Source organism: Taeniopygia guttata, chromosome 7 (genome assembly GCF_048771995.1).
Source record: "Taeniopygia guttata chromosome 7, bTaeGut7.mat, whole genome shotgun sequence".
Classification (NCBI taxonomy): Eukaryota; Metazoa; Chordata; class Aves; order Passeriformes; family Estrildidae; genus Taeniopygia; species Taeniopygia guttata.
Genome location: NC_133032.1, coordinates 38,318,397 through 38,342,022, shown reverse-complemented (window position 1 = coordinate 38,342,022; position 23,626 = coordinate 38,318,397). Strand labels below are relative to the sequence as shown.

The following is a 23,626-nucleotide window of genomic DNA, read 5'->3' as shown; positions in this document are numbered from 1 at the left end:
GGGCAGGAGGGCTTTGAAACACAAAGTTCTCCTTGAACAAACTTCTCCATGTTTTCCAACCAGAGCTGCAGGAAAAGCCAGACCAAGGGAATTGTTGCAGCTGAAACATTCAGGGAAGGGCTCAGATGTTCTTCCAGAGCAGCTGGGGCTCCCCAGAATCCCTGGAATGTCCCAGGCCAGGCTGGAGCAGCCTGGGACAGTGGGAGGCGTCCCTGGCCATGGCAGGGTGGAATGGGATGATCCTTAACATCTTTTCCAGCCCCAGCCACCTCAGCATTCCATGAAAAACCCACATTTTTCTCTCTTCCCGTGGGTTTGTGGCCCTGGAAAATCCAGTTCCCAGGGCTGGAAGAGCTTCTCTCCTCTCCTTGCACACAAACACTGCCCACACCCCCAGTTTTTGTTTCCTCAGGGCAGGGGTGTCAGCAGATCCCTGGGATTTTGGGGTTCACACAAGCCCCATGTCCAGACCAGTCCCCACCAGTCTGACCAGTCCAACTCCCGTCCTGAACTCCCTTTTAGCCAAACCAGCCCAGCCCTGGGTAATTTTTGGTGTTGCTCTGAGGACAGAGGTTCCCCATCCCTCTTCTTTCCGCACCTGGGAGTTGAATTTCTGCCCTGAATTCCCACTTCCAGCAAAACCAAACCCACAGTCACGCCAGGAGTGTTTTCCAAGAGATCTGCAGAGCACAAAAAGAGATTTATTTTGGAAAAATCCCCATTTCCTTCCCAGCTCTCTAAAACAAGGCCGAGGCAGAGCAAGCAGAGCTTGGATTTGAAATGAATTTTTCTCCTCATGCTCTGGAATAGGATCCTGGGAATAAAACCAACAGCAGAACGGGCAGCTCCCACTGCACTCCCAGGACTGGATTTATTGTGGAGCTTTAGCACTTCCATTGCTGAGAAAATACAGGAAAATGTGTAAATACAACTCAATATTGCACTGAGCAGCAATAACCCCGAGCGTGCTGTGAGAGCTGCAGCTCCTTTGGAATTGCCCTGCTGGGAGAGGCCTGGAAATGGAGATTTATTCCAGTCACTCCAGAATTTCCATCTGGGAGCAGAAAAAGCAGCATTGGAAGTGCTGTGATAAGCAGCTTTCTGTCCTGACTGCTTTATTGCTTTGGGAGGGAATAAACAGAACCTGGGTTTGTTTTCTGGATTATAATTTGACTTTTTCTTGCTAAAAAAAAAATAGATTTATTTCAAATCACTTCCCCTTCCTGGAGGGATTTGCCTTTTAATGGCATTCCCACACATTCACCCTGTCCAGTTTAAATGGTGAGGTGACCCTTGAGCTCTGCAAATCCAACAAATCACCACAAAATAGCAGAGCCAGCAGTGAAATGCCACTAAAACTCCTCATTGTGCTTCTGCTGAACATTCATTTCCCAGATTGTCACCAATTACGGGCAGCCAAACATATTTAAACCCAAATTCAAGCCTGGTTTGACTCCTCTGACACCTTCCAAGGCAGAAATCTCCGTCCCCCATCCTTCAGGGATTTTTCCTCCCCGTCAGAATTTCCTCAGCCCTTCCAAACAAACCACTCAGCATTGTCTCAGGGAATATTTCACAATAATTATTTGACATTTACAGCTCAGGGAAGTGGGTTTGCCTCAGGGCTGTTCCAGGAGAAACCTGGGCCAGGAGGAAGCTCAGCCACGGTGGAGAAAACAGGGAAAAGGGAGTTAAAAACATCCAGGGACAAGGAATGGAATTCCATGGCCTGACAGCCACCAGGACAGGGAATGGAATTCCACAGCCATGGTGGAGAAAACAGGGAAAAGGGAGTTAAAAACATCCAGGGAAAAGGAATGGAATTCCACAGCCATGGTGGAGAAAATGGGGAAAAGGGAGTTAAAAACATCCAGGGACAAGGAATGGAATTCCATGGTGTGACAGGCACCAGGACAAGGAATGGAATTCCATGGTGTGACAGGCACCAGGACAAGGAATGGAATTCCACAGCCATGTGGAGAAAATTGGGAAAAGGGAGTTAAAACATCCAGGACAAGGAAAGGAATTCCATGTCCTGACAGGCACCAGGACAAGGAATGGAATTCCATGTCCTGACAGGCACCTGGACAATAAATGGAATTCCATGGTGTGACAGCCACCAGGACAAGGAATGGAATTCCATGGCATTCATGGTATCAAATATAAAATTTGATTCCTAAACTTTGATTTGAAAAGCCCCCCAGGATGGAGCCCAAGCATTGCCAGCACTGCCCCACATTCCCACAGGCTGGAAATCCCTGCAGGGATGGGGATGAAGGGCTGGAGAGCCCTGGGAATAAAAACCTGGGATTAGGGCCAGCAAAATGGGAGTGAAATGATGCTGATCATTAATTCCACCCCCTCCCACTATCCCAAACTGGCCTTGGACACTTCCAGGGATCCAGGAGCAGCCACAGCTTCTCTGGGAAGCTCTGCCTGGGACTCGCCTCCCTCGGTGGAAAAACCTTTCCTTACACTTAAATTTTCTTATCTCCAAAAAGATTCCACTCTGGAATATTAATTGGATTAATCACAGTTATCTCAGCCAAACAGACATTTAATTACAGAATTAAAGATCCATAGACCCACCAGCATTCTCAGCGTTTTATTTAGAATTCCTTTTAATCAGAGAGAGGGATGGGGGAGTTATTGACCATGGAATGATGGAGTGGTTGGGAAGTTAAAGCTCAAAATTCCAGCTCTGCCTGGGAATGTGGGAATCCAGAGCTTCCCTCTGGCTGCCCTGGGACCCTGGCAGGGGTCAGGAACCCCCCTGGACAGAGCCCCCAGAGACACTGGCTGTGATCTCTGTCCATGGAAAAGAGTTTTCAATCTTACAGGATCAATTACCAGCTCTGAGTGTTTGATATAAGCAATAATTAAGTGTGGCACGGGTGCAAAAGTAAAATTTTAGGATTCTAGATTAGGGGTTCAAAGGGGACAAGATGGAGGAAATTGGGTTTGTAACATTCCCCTGCTCGCCCACTCCCAGTGAAAAACCCATGGCTCATTCCTGCCATTTGTTTTTCATCTCCTGTTTTGTCATAAATTAAATTCCACCTCGGATTTGTTTCAAAGCTTTGCATCTTCAGGGCAACAGGGGGAGATCAATTTGCTTTTTTGCTTTTTTTTTTTTTCCCTGGGAAAAAAAATACCCAAAAAGCTGCTGAAGAATCCAATTAACTTGGGAAACTTCCTGTCGTTGGAGATGATGGAAGTGAAAAATGGGAATAAATGCAGCTGGAGTGGCACAGGCTTCTCTGAGTGCATGGAGCACAAAATCCATCACCTTGTTTTCCTGGAATTTTCCAGAATGTTTTCTCTGCTCTGTGCACCCCCAATCCCCCAAAATGCTCCCTGGCCAGACCCACATCCAGGTGGGAATTCCCAGCAGGGATTTCCCAGCAGGGACATTCCTGCCTCATGATTTTATATCAACTAGAAATCCCAATAAAACCCCATCCCAGCCAGAATTCCCAGTGCAGCTCCATTCCTGTCCCTGTTTGTTGTTCCAGATTCAAATCCTGGTTTGTTGCTCCCCAAAAGTGCCAGAAGGATTCCTGGGAAGCTGCAGGAGGGGGCAGAGGGAACTGCAGAATTCCCATTCCCTCCAGGTTTTTTGCACTTAGGAAAACTGGGAACAATCCTTTGTTTCCATGGGCTGTTTATCCCTGGGAATTTCCAGGTGAAGAAGTTCCAGCAGACACAAGGATGGTTTCATGAATACAAATTATTCCCCATTTCTGTGAGGATCCAGGTTTTGTGCAATACCAGGAGGACAAAAGCAACAATTCCTCACCTGTAACAACTTCCCCACAGACTTTCATTCCAGGATTCCAGCGAAATCCTAAAGAAATCACCCCAAATTCCCCACATTTTCCAATCCTGGAATATCCTGAGCTGGAAGGATCATTTTCCAACTGCTGGCCCTGCCCAGGACATCCCAACAATCCCATCCAAACATTCCTGGAGCTCCAGCAGGAAAATTCCAGCAGGGTTCTGCAGGCCCACAGAATTCAGCCTCAAATCCAAAGCACACCAGGCAGAGCCTGAATTTTGGGATTCATTCAGGCAGGGATCAACTCAGCTCCCAACGTTTTTACTCTATCCTGGGATTTTCTGTTGGGAGAGGAAGAATTTCATTTCCTCACCTGCTTCCAGGGGTCTTTGGGTGCTTCCCAGGGCTCCTCGAGGAGAGAGGAAAACAAATCCCAGCAGGAATATTGGGAATATGACCACTAAAAATTCTAAAATGGATTTAATTATCAACATCCAACAGCTCCCACTGCTTCTTTCCCACCCCATTCCCAAGTCCTGAGCAGGAATTCCCTGAGCAGACACCTCCATCCAGGTTTTTCCAGCTTCTGAGCAGGGTTTAGAGGGAAAATCTTCTGGGAATATCCTGATTCCAGCTCGTCTGGGCTGACTTCTGTGAGCTCATTAAAATAAAAAATCTCAGAGTGAGAGCTGCTGGCTCCCCACTGAGGGGGTGGATTCAGATCCTCATCCCTCCAGCCCTGGAAAATTGACACCACCGAGGCTCCAAACATCCATCCCAAATTACCTCGTGAATCATTTTCCCCTTCTGGGAAATAAAAAGAAGGAGGAAAAAAAATAAAAAATGAAAACAAGCAGCAGCTCCGTGGTTATTCTGTCTTTTGTCTCATTTCACCATTGCCACCTGCTGAGGGATATTTTATGCTCCATTTCTTCCACTCTTCTTCCAGGTGGGAATAAAATGTCATTTCTTTTCTTCAGGAGTGGGAGGCCTCTGGGCTTTGTGCTGGGTGAGGGACACCCATGGAATGGGAAGATTGGGAGCAGGAGTGAGGCCCAAGGAGCTGGAAAATCCTTCCTTCATTTCACTCCAAACCAGGGACCAGCTGCTCCAGGATTTCAGGAAAACAGCATGGAAAAACCATGGGATTTGTTGGAATAGGACATCCCAAACGGGGATTTTAAAGGATGTGACCAGCCCAGGACACCCCTGCAGCCCTGGATTAATTCCCTTTATTTGTGGGAGTGAGGATTTCTCCTGCTGCTCCACAGGACACAGCTCTGAGCTGCGCTGCCTCCCCTTCATTCCCAGTGATGGATTTGATGCCTGAAGCCCAATTTTCTCCTTTTTTTATTTTTTTTTTGGCCTCCTCCCAAGCCAAACCTCAGCCCTGCTGTCGCTTCCCTCATCACCTCGCAGGAATTATTGCAGCGGCCGCAAATATCCCAGGATGCAGCTCCCAAAAACCTCCCATCCATCTTTCCAGAGGAAACCTAATGGCTTTTCCACCCCCTCCAGCCCATCCTGCCTCCAGTACTCCGGAGCATCTTTTATTTAACAGCAGCAGCCACGATGCCCCTGCTGAGAGCAGAGGCTGGGGGGGATCTGTGGGATAACAAAACCATTCCTGCTCTTCCCATCAAAGCTGCTCCCCCCAGGATATCCCAGAGCTCAGGGAAGGAGGTTCGGGATGTTTTGGCAGAGCAGAGGAGCTGGCACTGCTTGGCCACTCAGCCAAATTAATCCCAAATTAATCTAATCCCATCTTTGTCTCTCCCCATTCCTGCTGTTGCACATATTTGGACATCTCCCTCTGGAGACAAAGCTGGAGGAAGAAAATACAATTTTCCTGCCTAAATTCCACCAGTTTTTCCAGCTCCTGGCTCCAGCAGGATGCAGCAGAGGTGGTGAAAAAGACAAATCCTTTTAATTGATCTGAAACTCAAAGCAGTCAAACCCTTCTGTTTGCACCTTGGAATATTCTGGTTATTCCTGCCTAAATAACCCCATTTCCTGCAAGCAGGGTTAAAGATTTGGCTGAGTTTTCCTAGGATAACACCAGAGCCTCATTTTCCCTCTCTGGGCTCCTGGAATTGCAGTTTTCCTGGCCAAACAGAAGGAAAAGTGTCCACTCCAACTCTGGCACTGCAGACAGAGCCTGCTGTCAAAAAGGAATCCCAAATCCCTCATTTTTATAGGATCAAAGTGGGAAAAGAGCCCCAAGATCCCCAACTCCATCCCCAAACCAAACCCCTCCTGTCAGCTGAACCATCCAGGCTCAGAATCAGCACAGGAAAAGCCTCTGGACCCTGAAAACTCCCAGTAATTATAATTGGGAGCTAATTAAGGGCGTGAGTGACAGCACAGATGGGAGTCAGCAGAGCTGAACCTTTGGAATTTAAACCTCCCAACAATTCAGCTCTCAGCAGGTGGGAGATAAGGCTGGAAATCAGAGCAAGTGAAGGCAGAGGCAGCAGAGAGAGAAATGACAGCTTGGGACAGCTCAAGGAGCCTGGAATTTGTAGGGATTTTAACAGCCAGGTATGAAGGAGAAGGACTCACCCTCAGGAATGGATATTTTTTGGCTCTCTTGGATTTTGCATAAATCCATCATTTTTTTGGCCGTGTTTTGTGACTAAATGAAACCTCCTACACCTCCCTTGGCACTGCCATGGGCACTGGAGAGGAGATTTGGGAATGACCTGTTCCCTGGGCCTGGCATTCCCCATGGACTGTGCCCCTACCCAGGCAGCCCCTGTCTTCAAATCCAGGCATTTCTGGCACTCAGGGAGCAGCTTTGAGAGGATCCAAGTGTCCATTTTACTGAGCCAGCAGCAGCAAATCATCCTGAATTTTATCATCTCAGTCCATTTTCATTCCCACATGGAAAAATTATGATTTTAAATCCAGGAAGTCCCTGAAACCTCCTCCCTGACCTTCATCCAAATCCATATTTCACCATTCCCTGTGAGCACAAACCACTCACAGATCCTTTCCCACCTCCCTGCTCACATTCCCTCCCTGGTTTTTGAAGTGGGGCTGCTTTGTGTTCCAGCAGAGGAAGGATAAATGTCAGTGATCCATTGTTGTGGGAGATAATGGGGAAAAATAACAGGCAGGAAGCAGGCTGGGATATTTTCAGGAATGCAAGAAAACATTTAGAGAAGGATCCAGGCAGAGCTCAGAGCCCCGGGAATGTTCCCCTGGAGAAGGGAAGGATCCAGGCAGAGCTCAGAGCCCCGGGAATGTTCCCCTGGAGAAGGGAAGGATCCAGGCAGAGCTCAGAGCAAACCTGGAAATTCCCAGGGATTTGGCCGTGCTGCTATTTAAACAACATTCCTGTGCATCAACGCCATGCTCAGATACGAATTCCTGATTTCCCATGACAACTTTATGATTTTCCCAAGAACAATTTCATAGTTCCCAGTGAACTCTTCCATAAGGACACCCCAGTCTGGGGCACTGTGGAATTAATCCCAGTTTTATCTTTTGGAACATCAAACCTCGTTTTCCACCTCTGCAAGGGTACAGTTTGTGAGGGAAGACAAAAAGGGAATTTTATTGTGTGATAACAGCAAAAGCCCTGCAAGGAGAGATCCATCCCTAATGGGTTTCACTGCATTCCCAATTAATCTTGCCTCGTTATCTGCTCGTTAATTACCAGGCATCAGTCTTTAAAGTGCTGCAGGGAGTGGAAAAGAATCCTCCCGGAAAACTACAGAGCTCCTCAGAAATGCCGTGGGTGGGTTGGATATAAACCAATTAAAAGTTCATGGGAGACCTCTAAAAACAGCCCAATCCACAGGCTCGGAATTCCCGGGATCAGGGTGGAGTAACCTGAGCATATCCCAAAGATTTGGGGGCTGCCACACATTTATCTCACAAAAACCCCAAAATCCAAACTCCTCTGGGTGGCTTCTTCCCATCCTGCTTCCCTCACACCTCACTTCCAACCCAGTGCGTGCCCCAAACTGATCATTTTCCAAATATCCAATAAATATCAATAAATACCCCTAAATATCAAAGGAATGTCATCACTTCTGAGCCCCCCAAAGGCAGAACAAGTCACCAAATTCTGACTGAATTGATAAAAAGGGCAAGAACAACCTCAAATTATAATTCCCACCCTCAGCAGGGAATTTGAAGCTGCTCCCAGAGCTTGGTGGGCAGAGTTAAACTCAGGAACACAAAAAAAGGGAGACCCAGGATGGAATTACTTGGGAAAAGAAGGGATAAACTGGGCATATCCCAAAGATTTGGGTAGTATCATACATTTATCTCACAAAAACCCAAAAAAACCAAACCCCTCTGGGTGGCTTCTTCCCATCCTGCTTCCCTCACACCCCACTTCCAACCCAGTGCGTGCTCCAAACGGATATTTTCCAAATATCTAAGAAATATATAAATATGATCCCATCTATTGGAATGATCCCATCCATTGGAATGATCCCATCCATGAGGAATGATCCCATCCATTGGAATGATCCCATCCATTGGAATGATCCCATCCATAGGGAATGATCCCATACATTGGAATGATCCCATCCATTGGAATGATCTCATCCACGGGGTATGATCCCATCCATAGGGAATGATCCCATCCATGAGGGATGATCCCATCCATTGGGATGATCCCATCCATAGGGAATGATCCCATCCATTGGGATGATCCCATCCATAGGGAATGATCCCATCCATAGGGAATGATCCCATCCATGGGGGATGATCCCATCATTTGGAATGATCCTCATCCCTGGAATTGTTCAAACCTGTGGATGTGGCACTCGGGGACAAGGGGCAGTGGTGACCGTGGTGGTGCTGGGTTGGACTCCATGATCTCAAAGCTCTTTTCCAGCTCAAACAATTCCATGGCTCCGTGGTCTCCTCAGCAGTGATGGACAAACAGCCATTCCCACCACCATGGCTGGAGGCAAAATTCCATCCCAGAATGATCAATTCCCACCTTGGTACCCAGCCCTGGGCAAACCATCAGTTTTCCCAATGTCCATTTGGGAATATTTGAGCCTACAACCTCAGCCCAGGCTGGAATTATCTGACAGGAGAACCTGGAAGTGCCCACAAACATTCCTCAAAAACTTTCTTAGGGCATCCACACCCCATTAGCCAAAATCCTTGGAGTTCAGCCGTGTGACCTCCAGCCACACTGCACTTGGTGGATATAATTCCGAATATTTCCCATCAGGGAAAGGTTCTGACTCAGTGTGGAAGTGACAGAAGTCACTTCCCAGCTGGATTTGTCCTTCCTTGCCATTGGAATAAAAAGCAGCATTGAGGCTGTCCCATAAATCCAACATTTTAGATTCCTTTAAAATTCCCTGGGGATAGAGGAGAGCAGCTGTGGGCTCATCCCCACCAACCCCAGGTTCCACAGAGGAACGTGGAGATCCCAGGGGCGTGGAGAGCTCAGGGTTTGTTCTCCCACCTTCCTCTCCACCAGATGCACAAATCCTCCAATTAAGTTGGCACCTACCGGGACTTTTGTTAATTCCCTGCTCCTAAAGCTGGGAAAAACTTGGAGGATGGTTCCAAATGTTCCTTTGTGCCGGGGTGAGGGTGGCGAGTGGAGCTGAAGGAGCAGCAGGGCAGAGGGAGCCGCAGATGTTCTGCTGCTTGAGCCGCTGCGTGGGAAGAGGTGCCAGGAAACCCATCCCAAATGCTGCCACTGTCCTTGGAGTGGGCTGGAATTGCTGCTCCTGGCTGAAATCAGGGATTTATTTGGGGTATCCCAAAAAAACAACGCCCAGAAAGGGGTGCTCCAGTCCCAGCCCCGCTCTGCGGGCGACGCCGCTGCTCCAGACGTGAACTGTTAACCACAGGCCAGGGAGAATCCCTTTGATTCTTTGGATAATCTTCCAATAAAGCCCAGATTTGGCTGGGAGTGCTCTCACTTGGGAGCAGAGGCTCCTAATTTGTGGCTAAACCCCTTTGGGAGGGATATTCATGGATATTCATCAGCGCCGGGATTATCCTGCATTTGTCCCTGCTCCGTTGGCAGCTCGGCCTGAATCCCCAACAGGTCTGAGAGCAGCGTGGGCACGGAGCCTCCAGCCCATTCCTTGGAATTCTGAGCATGGGATGCTCCCCATCCACCTTTTCCACACCCAGAGTCTTCCCGAGAGCTTGGGAGGAGATGGGAAATGTGTGTGAGGGAAGAGGGGGTGAAATCTCTCCAGGAAAAATAAGGAGTGTGATGGGATGAGTTCTGCCAGGAGCATCCCAATCCTTTCCCACCGGTGTCCTTGGAGCTGCTCCAAGGATGGCAAATCCAGGGAAACACGGAGCTGGATCCCTTTGTGCTCCCCACAGCCCCAAACCCGCTGTCTGTGGGAAATAAATCCTGGGAATGTTAATGGGAATATTCCTGGAGTTGGTTAAAAATGTTGGACTGCCAAGTAATTAAAAATTTAAAAATTAGCCCAGGTTTGGGCTGGGATGGGGTTAAAGAGTTTAGGAGGGTATGGCAGGAAATATTCTCATTTATTTAGGTAAAAAAGGGAAGTTCTCAGAGTTTTCAACTCCTGTAAAGATTTTTTCCATTTCCAGTAATTGTTTATTATGGTGATGTTATGGACAGATTAAATAAAAAATAAATGTAAATGTAAATATAAATGTAAATGTAAATGTAAATATAACTAAAAAATAAATATAAGTACAAGCATAAATATGCAGTAGATATAAATATAAAGTAGTTGTAAATATAATTATAACTATATAAAATATAAAAATAAAACTATAAATATAAGCAGACATATAAATATAAATATATAATAGAAATATAATTCTACCCATGATATAATTATAACTATAATTATAACTATAATTATAACTACAGCTATAACTATATATTTCTATTTAAATACATAAATACATATAGAAATATATTTTTATATAAATACATAAATATAGAAATATACATGTACATCTACACATACACATATATATGAATGTATAAATATAAATTAAAATATACACATATATGAATACAAATATATAAAATAAATCTAAATATACCTTTAAATATAAATATATAAATAAAACTTAGACTAAATATAAATATATAAGTAGATGAATATAAATATAAATATCATTATAACTATAACTATAAATATCACTGTAAATATACTTTTAAATGTAAATCTAAATATATAAATAAAACTAAAACTAAAACTAAAACTAAAACTAAAACTAAAAATAAACTAAAAATAAAATTAAAAAATTAAAAATAAAAATAAAAATAAAAATAAAAATAAAAATAAAAATAAAAATAAAAATAAAAATAAAAATAAAAATAAAAATAAAAATAAAAATAAAATAAAATAAAAATAAAATAAAATAAAATAAATAAAAATAAAAATAAAAGTAAAAATAAATTCAAAGAGTCTCCACTGGGTCGGGCCGCAGCTGCGCTCAGTGACGCTGTGGGAAAGGTCACCAGTGCCACCCTTGGTGCCCACAGTGTCCGAGTGGCATCCGGCAGGGCCGTCTGTGCCATCTGCGGGCACAGCACGGGAAGAACTCTGGATTTGGCAGTGCCATTCCGTGCCCTTGGAATCAGAGAATCCGAGTGACAGGATTTTTTGGGTGGGAAGGACGGGAAAGGCCACCCAGTGCCACCCAGTGCCACCCCTGCCATGGCAGGGCCACCTCCCCTGTCCCACGCTGCTCCAGCCCGGCCTGGGCTCTGCCAGGGATCCCGGGGCTGCTCTGGGAATTCCAGCCCAGCCAGGAATTCCCAATTCCCAACATCCCACCCATCCCTGCCTCTGGCAGTGGGAGCCATTCCCTGGTCCTGTCCCTCCATCCCTTATCCCAAAATCTCTCAGTGTTTCCTGCAGGCTCCCCCAGGTCCTGGAAGGTCACAATTCCGTCTCTCTGGATTTTCTCTTCTCCTCCAGGGCAGAGGAGCTCATTCCATGCACTGCCCTGAATCCAGGTGGGCAGGAGGGATGGGAGATTTTCCTGGAATGTTTTCCAGGAGCATTTTGTGAGGGATAACTCTGCCCACACTCCCTGCAGGAGCCTCGATAAAAGCTGGCACTCATCACGGTGATGGAAGGGGACATCATTCCTGCAGAGAACAATCAGCCCCTGGAATTATCAGCCCTCAATTAACTGCAGGGATAATTCCTGATGGAAATGAGGCATCCAGAGAGCCTCAAACTGCTCTTGATGAGGCTTTTCCTGATGAATCTCCCGAGCTTTTGGGCACCAGCAGAGCTGGGGCTGTGCTGAGCTCCAGGGTGCAAAGTGTGAGCTGGGCTTTGTAAATCTGAGCTCAGAGGAGCTGGGCTTTGTAAATCTGAGCTCAGAGGAGCTGGGCTTTGTACATCTGAGCTCAGAGGAGCTGGGCTTTGTAAATCTGAGCTCAGAGGAGCTGGGCTTTGTAAATCTGAGCTCAGAGGAGCTGGGCTTTGTAAATCTGAGCTCAGAGGAGCTGGGCTTTGTAAATCTGAGCTCAGAGGAGCTGGGCTTTGTAAATCTGAGCTCAGAGGAGCTGGGCTTTGTAAATCTGAGCTCAGAGGAGCTGGGCTTTGTAAATCTGAGCTCAGAGGAGCTGGGCTTTGTAAATCTGAGCTCAGAAGAGCTGGGATTTGTAAATCTGAGCTCAGACGAGCTGGGATTTGTACATCTGAGCTCAGAAGAGTTGGGCTTTGCTTATTTTATAGCAAAGGAGGGTTGGGTGAGATATAGGGAAGGAATTCCTGGCTGGGCTGGAATTCCCAGGAGCTGTGTCTCCCTGGATCCTTGGGAGGATCCAAAGCCAGGTTGGGGTTTGGAGCAGCCTGGGATGGTGGGAGGTGTCCCTGCCATGGCAGGGGGGGATTAGGAAATCTCTAAGGTCCCTTCCCACCCAAACCATCCCATGATTTTATGATTTTATGAGTTTGTGCTTCTTTGGGAAGCTCACGGTGCTGCACACTGGGGAAATATTTCAGGATTTGTGATCCTTGTGTGCCGTGTGGCGCTATGGGAGCAGCAGCTCCTGTTGTGCCCATTAATTCCAGCTCGTTCCCAGGGAGATATTCCGAGGTGAAGAGCAGCTCTCAGGGCATCCTTTATTCCCTACACATAATTCCAACACAAAGCAACGTTGGTGTAAAACATCAGGACTCCGATTTATGAAATGCCTGTGGCCCGGATGAATCACTTTGCACATTAATTATGGTAATTTATGCAGATGAAAGGCCAGAACAAGAGAAGTTTCTATTTATTTAGACCAAAAGCACAAAAGACTCAGCAAATTGCATTTTAACTGGTGAGGAAAAAGGGTTTTCAGTCATTGCAGCCTCACAATGGAACTCAGGCTGAGATAAGGAAGAAGGATTTTAAATGGATTTTTTTGGTTGCTTTTTGCCATGAGTTCCTTGAATCATCCCAGAATCCTGGATTTTTGGGTGGGAAGGGACCTTAAAGCTCATCCACGTCTGCCCCCAACACCTTCCACTGTCCCAGGCTCCTTCTCCAGGGGAACATTCCCGGGGCTCTGAGCTCTGCCTGGATCCTTCCCTTCTCCAGGGGAACATTCCCGGGGCTCTGAGCTCTGCCTGGATCCTTCCCTTCTCCAGGGGAACATTCCCGGGGCTCTGAGCTCTGCCTGGATCCTTCCCTTCTCCAGGGGAACATTCCCAGGGCTCTGAGCTCTGCCTGGATCCTTCCCTTCTCCAGGGGAACATTCCCAGCTCTCCCAGCCTGGCTCCAGCCCCTAGGTCATTGCACCAACAGCATCAATTCCATTTATTTTCTCCCAAAACCAAAAGGTTTTCCTGCTGCTGGGCACCTGTATCCACCTGTTGGGAGCAGGGTAAGATTTCCATCTCTCCACAGCACTGCCTTTCCCAATTTTCTCATTTTATTCAAGATTTTGCACTGGAATTGCCTGGCATTTCCTTTATTGCCTAAAAAATAACTCAGTGCCTCTAAATAAACCTCCACAAGATTTCACGGCTGAAAGCAGGAATAGGGGCCACCCCTTGGAAAAGCTGAAGGAACACGGAATTCTCAGCTCGTTTGCAGAGTTGTGTTGATGAATAAATTAACTAAAATAGAGTTTGCTTAAACTGCAGCTTTCCAGGACAGTTTGTTTGTTCTCAGAAATTCACCCCAAAAAAAGGAATTAAACCAGGCCAGAGGTCCTGTATCCAAGAGAAAAAAAAAAAAACAAAAAAACCTCGAGGTGAGTTTTAGGAATCCTACAAAACCTAAAGGAATTGTACATTACAGAGAACGGTTTAAGAGGAATATTCTCCTGGAAAAACATTTTTTTTTGCTCCCACACTTGGTTCTTTCCACAGGGTCTATCACTGACTGACAACGAAGTGTCAAGTTTAATCCCAGTCCATGGATTTATGGCAGCAGATTTTACAGAATTTAGTTTTTATGGTTTGTGGAAATCTGCACTTATCGATGTAGTGCTGCTGTTTTCCCTTTTCCCATTGTTCTTCTTTTATTCCTTTCCAAAATCCCTTTTTTCCAAGACCCATTGTAATCCAAGGAGTGAGCAGAAACTCTGTGTGCAGCCATGGAGCTGGGAAGGGGCTGGAGAATTCCTGAGGGAGCTGGGAAGGGGCTGGAGAATTCCTGAGGGAGCTGGGAAGGGGCTGGAGAATCCCTGAGGGAGCTGGGAAGGGGCTGGAGAATCCCTGAGGGAGCTGGGAAGGGGCTGGAGAATCCCTGAGGGAGCTGGGAAGGGGCTGGAGAATTCCTGATGGAGATGGGAAGGGAACAGAGAATTCCTGAGGGAGCTGGGAAGGGGTTGGAGAATTCCTGAGGGAGCTGGGAAGGGGCTGGGGAATTCCTGAGGGAGCTGGAGAGGGGCTGGAGAGTTCCTGAGGGAGCTGGGAAGGGGCTGGAGAATCCCTGAGGGAGCTGGAGAGGGGCTCAGCCTGGAGCAAAGGAGGATCCCCAGGGATCTTTTCCCTCTCTGCAATTCCCTGCCAGGAGGGGACAGCCGGGGGGATTTGGGATCATCCCAGGGAACAGGGACAGGAGGAGAGGGAACAGCCTCAGGCTGGCTCAGGGGAGCTCAGAGTGGATTTTGGGGAAATTCCTTCATGGAAAGGGGCTCAGGTGGAATCCCCATCCCTGCAGGGATTTCCCAGCCCTGTGCATGTGGCACTGGGGACAGGGCAGTGCTGGGAATGTTGAACTCAAAGATCTCAGAGGATGTTGCCAACTGAACAATTCTATTATTTGATCCTCGAGCATCATTCCTTAAATCACTTTTTTCCCTCTCTGTCCCTCCTCCTCCTCCTCCTCCATGGTCTCACCCCCCTCCAGCAGCCCATTCCCCAAAGGCAGCTGAGGCCAAGTGCCAGAAGGGGAGGAAGGACGGGATCAAAGGCTCAGGGTGGATTTCCAGAGCCTCTCCTGGATCTCCAGAGTGCGAGAGCAGCTGAATAATTCATCCTTGGGATATCATCACCTGCCTTTTGTAGGTCACCGGTGGCAGTGACAGACGCTGAGCACAAACCAACGGCCCGAAATTGCTCCACGGAGGGAAATCTAATCCAAATCTGGGAATTATTTGGGAAAGCTAAAAATAAACTTTCAAAAAAGAAAAAAAAAAAAGAAAGAAAAAAATCCCCTGGGGATGCTGGGTGTGCTCTGGGACTCACACAGTGGAATAAAGAAATTGTGAATCAGCTCCTCAGGGTGAAGGTTTTTGGGAGCCATCGGGGGGATGAAGCTGCAGGGAATGACGAGGGCTGGAAGGTCAGATTTCAATCCACACAGAGGAGGAAAAAAGGAGGAGAAGGGATGAGGCCACCCGAGCACAACTGTGGCAACTCTCAACACTCCCTCAGTGGCACGGAATTGGATCTCAGCCACTGCCCTGTGCTTCCAGCCAGGGGTGCTGAGAGAAATCGGAAAGCTCTCGGGAAAACCTGATCCTGCCCGTGGAAAAGGGGCAAGTCTGGGTCAGGGAGGGCTTTGTCCATCAGGAACAGGCTGGGATCTGAACCTTGGGAACCTCCTCCAGGGCTGGGGACAGTTCTGGGACCCTCAGGACAACAGGGACCCTGAGGGGTGAGAGAGTGTCCAGGGAAGGGAACGGAGCTGGGAAGGGGCTGGAGAATTCCTGAGGGAGCTGGGAAGGGGTTGGAGAATCCCTGAGGGAGCTGGGAAGGGGCTGGAGAATTCCTGAGGGAAATGGGAAGGGGCTGGAGAATTCCTGAGGGAGCTGGGAAGGGACTGGGGAATTCCTGAGGGAGCTGGGAAGGGGCTGGAGAATTCTTGATGGAGCTGGGAAGGGAACAGAGAATCCCTGAGGGAGTTGGGAAGGGGCTGGAGAATCCCTGAGGGAGCTGGGAAGGGGCTCAGCCTGGAGCAAAGGAGGATCCCCAGGGATCTTTTCCCTCTCTGGAATTCCCTGACAGCCGAGGGGATTTGGGATCATCCCAGGGAACAGGGCCAGGAGCAGAGGGAACGGCCTCAGGCTGGCCCAGGGGAGCTCAGGGTGGAACCAGCAGGAATTTCCCCATGGAAAGGGGCTCGGGGATTGGCACTGCCCAGGGAGGTTTGGGGTGCCCATCCCTGGAGGTGTCCCAGGAATTCTGGAGGTGGCACTCAGGGCTCTGGGTGGGGGTCAGGCACAGCTGATGGGACTCCATGACCTTGGAGGGCTTTTCCAGCCTCAGGGATCCTGGGATTCTCTGTTGGGAAGCTCCAGCTTTGCACTTCCAGACAGGCAGATGGAGGAATTCCCCACCCACCCCTGGCACACAGGGGAAAAATTCCAGCTGCATCCCAGGTGGAGAAATTCCAGCTCCATCCCCACTCCACCCTCAGCTCTGCCCTGCCGGGTGCCAACAGCTGAGCTGCAAAGCCATTTTATTGAATTATTTCAACAACCCAACCAGGCTCTGCAGACTCATTTTAACTTTTAAATGCATTTATTTGAAATTCCTCAAATCCTGGGGGTGAAGAGACTTGAAAGGAGAGCAGGAATTTGTTTTCCTGGTGTTTTGACACCAACAGCTGGAGGAGGAAGGGGACAGGCCTGCTTTGAGAACCCGCTGAGCTCTCCCACAGACAGCACCTGCTGGAATAAAACACATTTTGAGGCCAATTAAAACGTATTTTTATACATTTTTAATGGGGGCTGTCAGTCACACAAACACCTGCTGCCACTGCAGCTGTGGTTTCTAAGAGAATGGCTCATCCTCAGGCATCCCTGGATACATAATTCCTTAAAATCCTGCTTTTCTTACAGGGAACGTTCCTCCTCAATTTAATCCTGATGCACAACCGGTTTCTATTTCTCAGAGCCACATTTTTTCCCTCGTGATTTTTATGAAGGAAATTAAGTGAGACAAATGAAATTCCACACACGACTAGAGACTTGATTTTCCTGGGAAAAACACTCCAGGAAAAGTGGGTTTGTATCATTTGTAAGGAGAAAACCTCTCCTTATATTTCCTTCTGCGATTATGTAGTCTTTAAATCTGCAATTAAATTCTAAACAATGCTAAAATATATAAAATTTAATTGTAAAATAACACAGCAGCAATTTTAGTCTTTGTCGGTTTGTTCAAACCATTTTGTATCCTTGGTGCAATTAATTTTGGAGTTTACTCCTGGCTGCAAATGTCTGGCATGGAATTATAACTGCAGGATTTATAAAAACCATAGGGAAGAGAAACTCCTAAAATCAGATAGAAAAGCAATCCTGTTTTCACTGAATCCAATAAAAATTCTTAAATAACTCAGTACCTGCGGGGTTAGAAAATAAAACAGAGCTGTACAAATATCACCAAGCCCAAGGGTTTGAATATAGGAACCCAAAATTGCTGATTTGTATCAGGTGGAAGTTAAACAGAAGGAGAAGTGAGGAAAAATTACTGTATTTCATCGCATTTTAATTGTAAATTGGTTTTGTCTGCTTTTCCCTGCCTCTCCAAACCAGCATGAAAATAATATCAAGAAAATCAGAAAATATCCCAGGGGGTTGGAATTCTGCTGTGTGGAAGATAAATATTCCAGTTTTGTGTTGGACACTTCCACCATCCCAGGGTGCCCCAGCCTGGCCTGGGACACCTCCAGGGATCCAGGGGCAGCCCCAGCAGCTCTGGGAATTCCAGGAATTCCCAATTCCCAATCTCCCACCCATCCCTGCCCTCTGGAAATGGGAACCATTCCCTGGCTCCTGTCCCTCCATCCCTTTCCAAATTCAGCTCACGGGCACAGGCACTGCCAGGATGGAAACACAACGTGCTGTAATTGCATTTTGCATCCAAATTAAAAAATCCAATTATATCCAATGCCTTTAAACACGGTTAATGAATTGAAAACTTCCTCAGGAACTCGGCCTGGAGGAGGGGAGCTCAGAGGTGACCTAAAGGTGACCTGAAGGGCTCCAGGAGAGCTGGAGAGGGACTGGGGACAAGGGATGGAGGGACAGGAACCAGGAAATGGGTGGGAGATTGGGAATTGGGAATTCCTGGCTGGGCTGGAATTCCCAGAGCATCTGGGGCTGCCCTGGATCCCTGGAGGTGTCCCAGGCCAGGCTGGAGCAGCCTGGGACAGTGGGAGGTGTCCCTGCCATGTTCCATGGGATGGGATTTAAGGTTTTATCCCAAACCAGTCTGGGATTCTGTGGAATGTATTCTACAAGTGGAGTAAGTTTAGTAAAAGAAGAAAAAGGGGAAAAAAGAATAAGGGGGGGAAACCATCCCAGAGGATTATTCACTAAGAATTTGCCTTCCTGAGGGAGTGGCCACACCTGGATGTGGAGCAGATGCCCACAGCTATTCCCAAAAATCCCCCCTCAGGCTGTTTATTCTGACTCTTTGATCCCACTTCATATTCCCTGGAAAAACCACTTTTGTTTTCCCTCCTAATGGGGAAGATCCAATCCCAGGAGCAGGGAGTGGCTGTTATCCCATTCCTCTGGATATTCCCTGGAAAAGCCACCTTTGTTTTCCCTCCTAATGGGGAAGATCCCATTCCCAGGAGCAGGGAGTGGCTGTTATCCCATTCCTCTGGATATTCCCTGGAAAAGCTGCCTTTGTTTCCCCTCCTAATGGGGAAGATCCCATCCCAGGAGCAGGGAGTATCCCACTCCTTTTCCCGGGGTTTGGGAATTAACTGTGGCTCAGTTCCCCTTAAGCTTTATCCCCACACTTATATTCAGCCTCATGAGGCTCCTTAGGGCACATCCCAGACAGCTCCAAACTGGGAAAACAGCAATTCCAGCTCATCCAGAGCTGTTTTATTGGGATTTCTCCACACGCTGCTCCCCCACCTCTTCCCACTTTTATTTCCCGTATCCAAAGGCTCCCAAGTGCTGCTGGAGAGCTGGATTCTGGGAAGCAGCTGTCACCACTCTCCTGGCTTTTGAACATTTCTCTGGAGAGATTTTTTATCTTTCCAATTTTAATCCTCTCTTACGACTCCGGGATTTGTTTTTCCACCAATAGTCCGGAGCCCGTTTTTATTTCTAGCACTTGCTGGTAATGAAATCGGGATTATTTGCCCTAAATCCATGAATTCATCAGCTACGCAGTAGCGGGATCAAGGCAGAAATATTACTGATCTCTGCTCCAGGGCGTGATTTTTATGGAAAAAACAACAAGCAGATGGAAACAATAGGGTGGGAGCCACAATTCTTTAGGATCAAATCCCTTGTTAACCACCGAAATCTGGGATTAGGCACGTGAGGTGGGGTTTAACTGAGATTCTCCTGGAGGGCAAATCAGGTGGGAAAAGTCCGACAGTTATTGTACAAAGTCCAAATGATCCCTCTGGGAGTGAGAATTCCTGTAAGCCAGGAGGTATCCAAGGGGAATGTCAATTTATTTTTTGAATTCCCACATCTTTTCCTTTGCATTTTGCCCTGGATTTGCTCCACCTGCCTCCCAACCTTCCTCTGGCGCTGGATTTGGGATGTGCTGCTCCTCATGGTGCCCATTCCTCAAATTCTCACCTTCCTGAGCTGTTAAAAAGAGGAATTCCCCAGATCCTGAGTTTTCCAGGCTCCCAGATTCCCTCAAATAGATCTCCTGAATGGACTCCAGGGACATTCCAGACCCCTCCAGAGGTGACACCTCATTTCCAGAGGAATTCCCACTCTTTCCATCACATGAAACATCCCCTAGGAATTATTAATCCTCAGATTCAGACTTTCTTTCCAGGAAAAGAAGCTGGATTTAGTCTTTTGACTTTTCCCTGCACTGGGCTGGTGACAATCCAGCTGTGGCCTGATGTTTTCTGGGATGAAAAGTGGGTGCAGAACACGCCTGGGATAACACATTCCCATAGGGAATACTGCAGCATCCAGAAAACCCAATCCCACAGGAAATTTATAAGGAAAATTCACTGCTGGGAAATTTGATTTTCATGAGCTAAAGAATGAAAAACAAGTTTATCAGAGGAAGAAATAATTGCAAAAAATACTTGAGGGATACGGTGAAAAGCTCCCTGCAGTTTCTTTCCAAAGGGTGAGGCGCTGAATCCATGGATTCAGACATCCTGACACTCCTTAAAGGACAGGAGAGCCCCGCCCTCCCCACAGAACCACTTAAAAACCCCAAATCACTGCAATTCCTAAATAAATTATGAGCTCTAATGGAAAAAAACCCCAACCAACCAAAAAAACAACCAGCTAAATCTGCTGGAGGCGGAGCTGCCGGGAAAAACCAGCCCAGAGGGAAGGCAGCTGCAGCTTCCCCCCGCTGGATCCCACGGGATGGAATCCCCCTGGATCCCACTGGAGCAAATCCCGCTGGATCCCATTGCAGTGAATCCCACTGGATGGATCCAGCTGGATCCCATTGCATTGAATTCTGCTGGATCCCATTGGATTGAATCCAGCTGGATCCCATTGCAGTGAATCCCACTGGATGGATCCAGGTGGATCCCACTGGATTGAATTCTGCTGGATCCCACTGGATGGATCTCGCTGGGTACCACTGGATGGATCCCACTGGATCCCACTGGATGAAATCCCACTGGATCCCACTGGATGGATCCTGCTGGATTCCATTGCATTGAATCCCATTGGCTCCCACTGGATGGAATCCTGCTGGATCCTGCTGGATGGATCCTGCTGGATAGAATCCTGCTGGATCCCATTGGATCGAATCCCACGGGATCCCACTGGATGGAATACCATGGGATCCCACTGGATAGATCCCACTGGATGCATCCCACTAGATCCAACTGCATCGAATCCTGCTGGATCCCATTGCATGGATCCTGCTGGATCCCACTGGATGGATCCCGCTGGATGGATCCTGCTGGGTGGATCCCACTGGGTGGAATCCCACAGGATCGAATCCCACTGAATTGAATCCCAGTAGATCCTGTTGCATGGATCCCACTGGATGGATCCCACTGGGTGGATCCCATGGGGTGGAATCCCACAGGATCAAATCCCACTGAATGGAATCCCACTGGATCCTGTGGCATGGATCCTGTTGCATGGATCCTGCTGGATGGAATCCCACAGGATCGAATCCCACAGGATCGAATCCCACAGAATGGAATCCCACTGGATCCTGTTGCATGGATCCCACTGGATGGATCCCACTGGATCCCATTGGATGGATCCCGCTGGACGGATCCTGCTGGACAGATCCCACTGGGTGGAATCCCACAGAATGGAATCCCAGTGGATCCTGTTGCATGGATCCTGCTGCATGGGTCCCACTGGATGGTCCCGCTGGATCCCATTGGATGCATCCCGTTGCATGGATCCCGTGGGATGGATCCTGTTGGATCCCATTGGATGGATCCCGCTGGACGGATCCTGTGGGATGGATCCTGTTGGATGGATCCCACTGGATCCTGTTGTATGGATCCCACTGGATCCTGTTGCATGGGTCCCACTGGATGGGTCCCACTGGATCCCACTGGATGGATCCCGGCTTTGGGAATGCCCCGAGCTGAGCGCGGTTCCCCGGCGGGGCTGGAGCCGCAGCTCCGCTCTCCTGGAGCGCCGCTGTGCCCACAGAACCCCCCGCTCCCGCCTCCGGCAGCCAAACCGCGTTTTCCCGGGAATGCCAGAATTCCAGAGGGATGGGAAATGAAAAATCCATTTCCAAGTGCTCTCCTTTCTGTCCTGACTCAGGATTCCGGGACAAGGCCGAGATTCCCGGTGCGAGCCCTCTCCCTGCTGGCCGCTCCAGGAATTTGCCTGGAATTCTCTGCCTTTCCACAAGAAATCCTGGGAAACACCCGAGAGCAATTTTATATTGAGTTTACAGGAATAAAATTAAAGATCACTGGTTCAATATATTCCAGCTAACAGGTAAAATTCCATGGAAATGGAATTCCAGAGCTCATTATCCCAAATATCTTATATTCCAGAATTCCATAGTTCAGAATTTGCGTTGCAGAATTTAAATTTCAGGGGTTTTATTTCATAATTTGTGTTCCTTTTATTTCAGAATTTTTACTTCAGTTTTTATTTCAGAGGTTTTTATTCCTGAATTTGTATTTCAAAATTTGTGTCTCGGGGTTTTTATCTCAGAGTTTGCGTTTTCAAATTTACATTTCAAAGTTCTCTATTTCAGAACTTTTGGCTCCGATTTTTTATTTCAGAATTTTTATTTCAGAATTTCTATTTTCAGAATCTGCAATTCCGAATTTTTATTTCAGATTTTTTATTTCAGAATTTCTATTTTCAGAATCTGCAATTCAGAATTTTTATTTCAGAATTTCTATTTTCAGAATCTGCAATTCAGAGTTTGTATTTCAGAATTTTTATTTCAAAAGACTCTATTTCAGAATTTGTATTACAATTTTTTTTAATTTTGGAGTTCTGTATTTCCTACAAATCCTGCCTGAAAATCCAGGTTAAAAAGCAGAAGTTTCCTCCAGGATCAGGAAGAAGAGTGAAGGATTGGATGCTCTATCAAAATTTCTGGAAAAACACAAAAAAAACCACGGATAAATAAACATGCCAAGGGGGCAGAGATCATTCCCTGGATATCCCAAACCGTTCCCCTTTGGAGTCCCCACTTAAATTCATTTATCCCACAGAACTGGGAATTCCTGGCTGGGAGGGATTTTGGGAATTGGGAATTCTGGCTGGGAGGGTGGGCTGGAATTCCCAGAGAAGCTGAGGCTGCCAGAGCTCCTGGAGCGCGTCCCGATGCCAGTGGGACATTCCCGATCCCAGAGGGACATTCCCGATCCTGGTGTGACACTCCTGATTCCCAACGGGACATTCCTGGTTCCCAATGGGACATTCCCAATCCCAGCGGGACATTCCGGTTCCCATTCCCGATCCCAGCGGGACATTCCCGGTTCCCAATGGGACATTCCCAATGGGACATTCCGGTTCCCAATGGGACATTCCGGTTCCCATTCCCGATCCCAGCGGGACATTCCCGGTTCCCAATGGGACATTCCCAATGGGACATTCCGGTTCCCATTCCCGATCCCAGCGGGACATTCCCGGTTCCCAGTGGGACATTCTGGTTCCCATTCCCAGTTCACAATGGGACATTCCCAATGGGACATTCCGGTTCCCATTCCCGATCCCAGCGGGACATTCCCAATGGGACATTCCGGTTCCCATTCCCGATCCCAGCGGGACATTCCCAATGGGACATTCCGGTTCCCATTCCCGATCCCAGCGGGACATTCCCGGTTCCCAATGGGACATTCCCGGTTCCCAATGGGACATTCCCAATGGCACATTCCGTTCCCATTCCCGATCCCAATGGCCGCTCCCCTCAGCGGCACCAACCACTGCCCTCGGCCCAGGGGGGGGGACCGGAACCTCCCCGCGCTCGGCACGTACCACCGTCCCGGAGAGGGGGGGGTACACCAACCCGGCACGTACCACCCGCATCACGCCCGAGGGGAGCTCTACCGCCA

At 47.8% G+C, this 23,626-nt stretch overlaps 1 long non-coding RNA gene across 1 annotated transcript; it reads right to left on the bottom strand.

Moving 5' to 3' along the window:
* Window positions 1-16,673: 16,673 nt before the first annotated feature.
* On the bottom strand, window positions 16,674-23,581 carry LOC140684509 (uncharacterized). Its single transcript, XR_012056875.1, has 2 exons — window positions 22,541-23,581; window positions 16,674-16,841 (listed from the first exon to the last, which is right to left on the bottom strand). It is a non-coding gene; the product is annotated as an uncharacterized lncRNA (long non-coding RNA).
* Window positions 23,582-23,626: the final 45 nt, after the last annotated feature.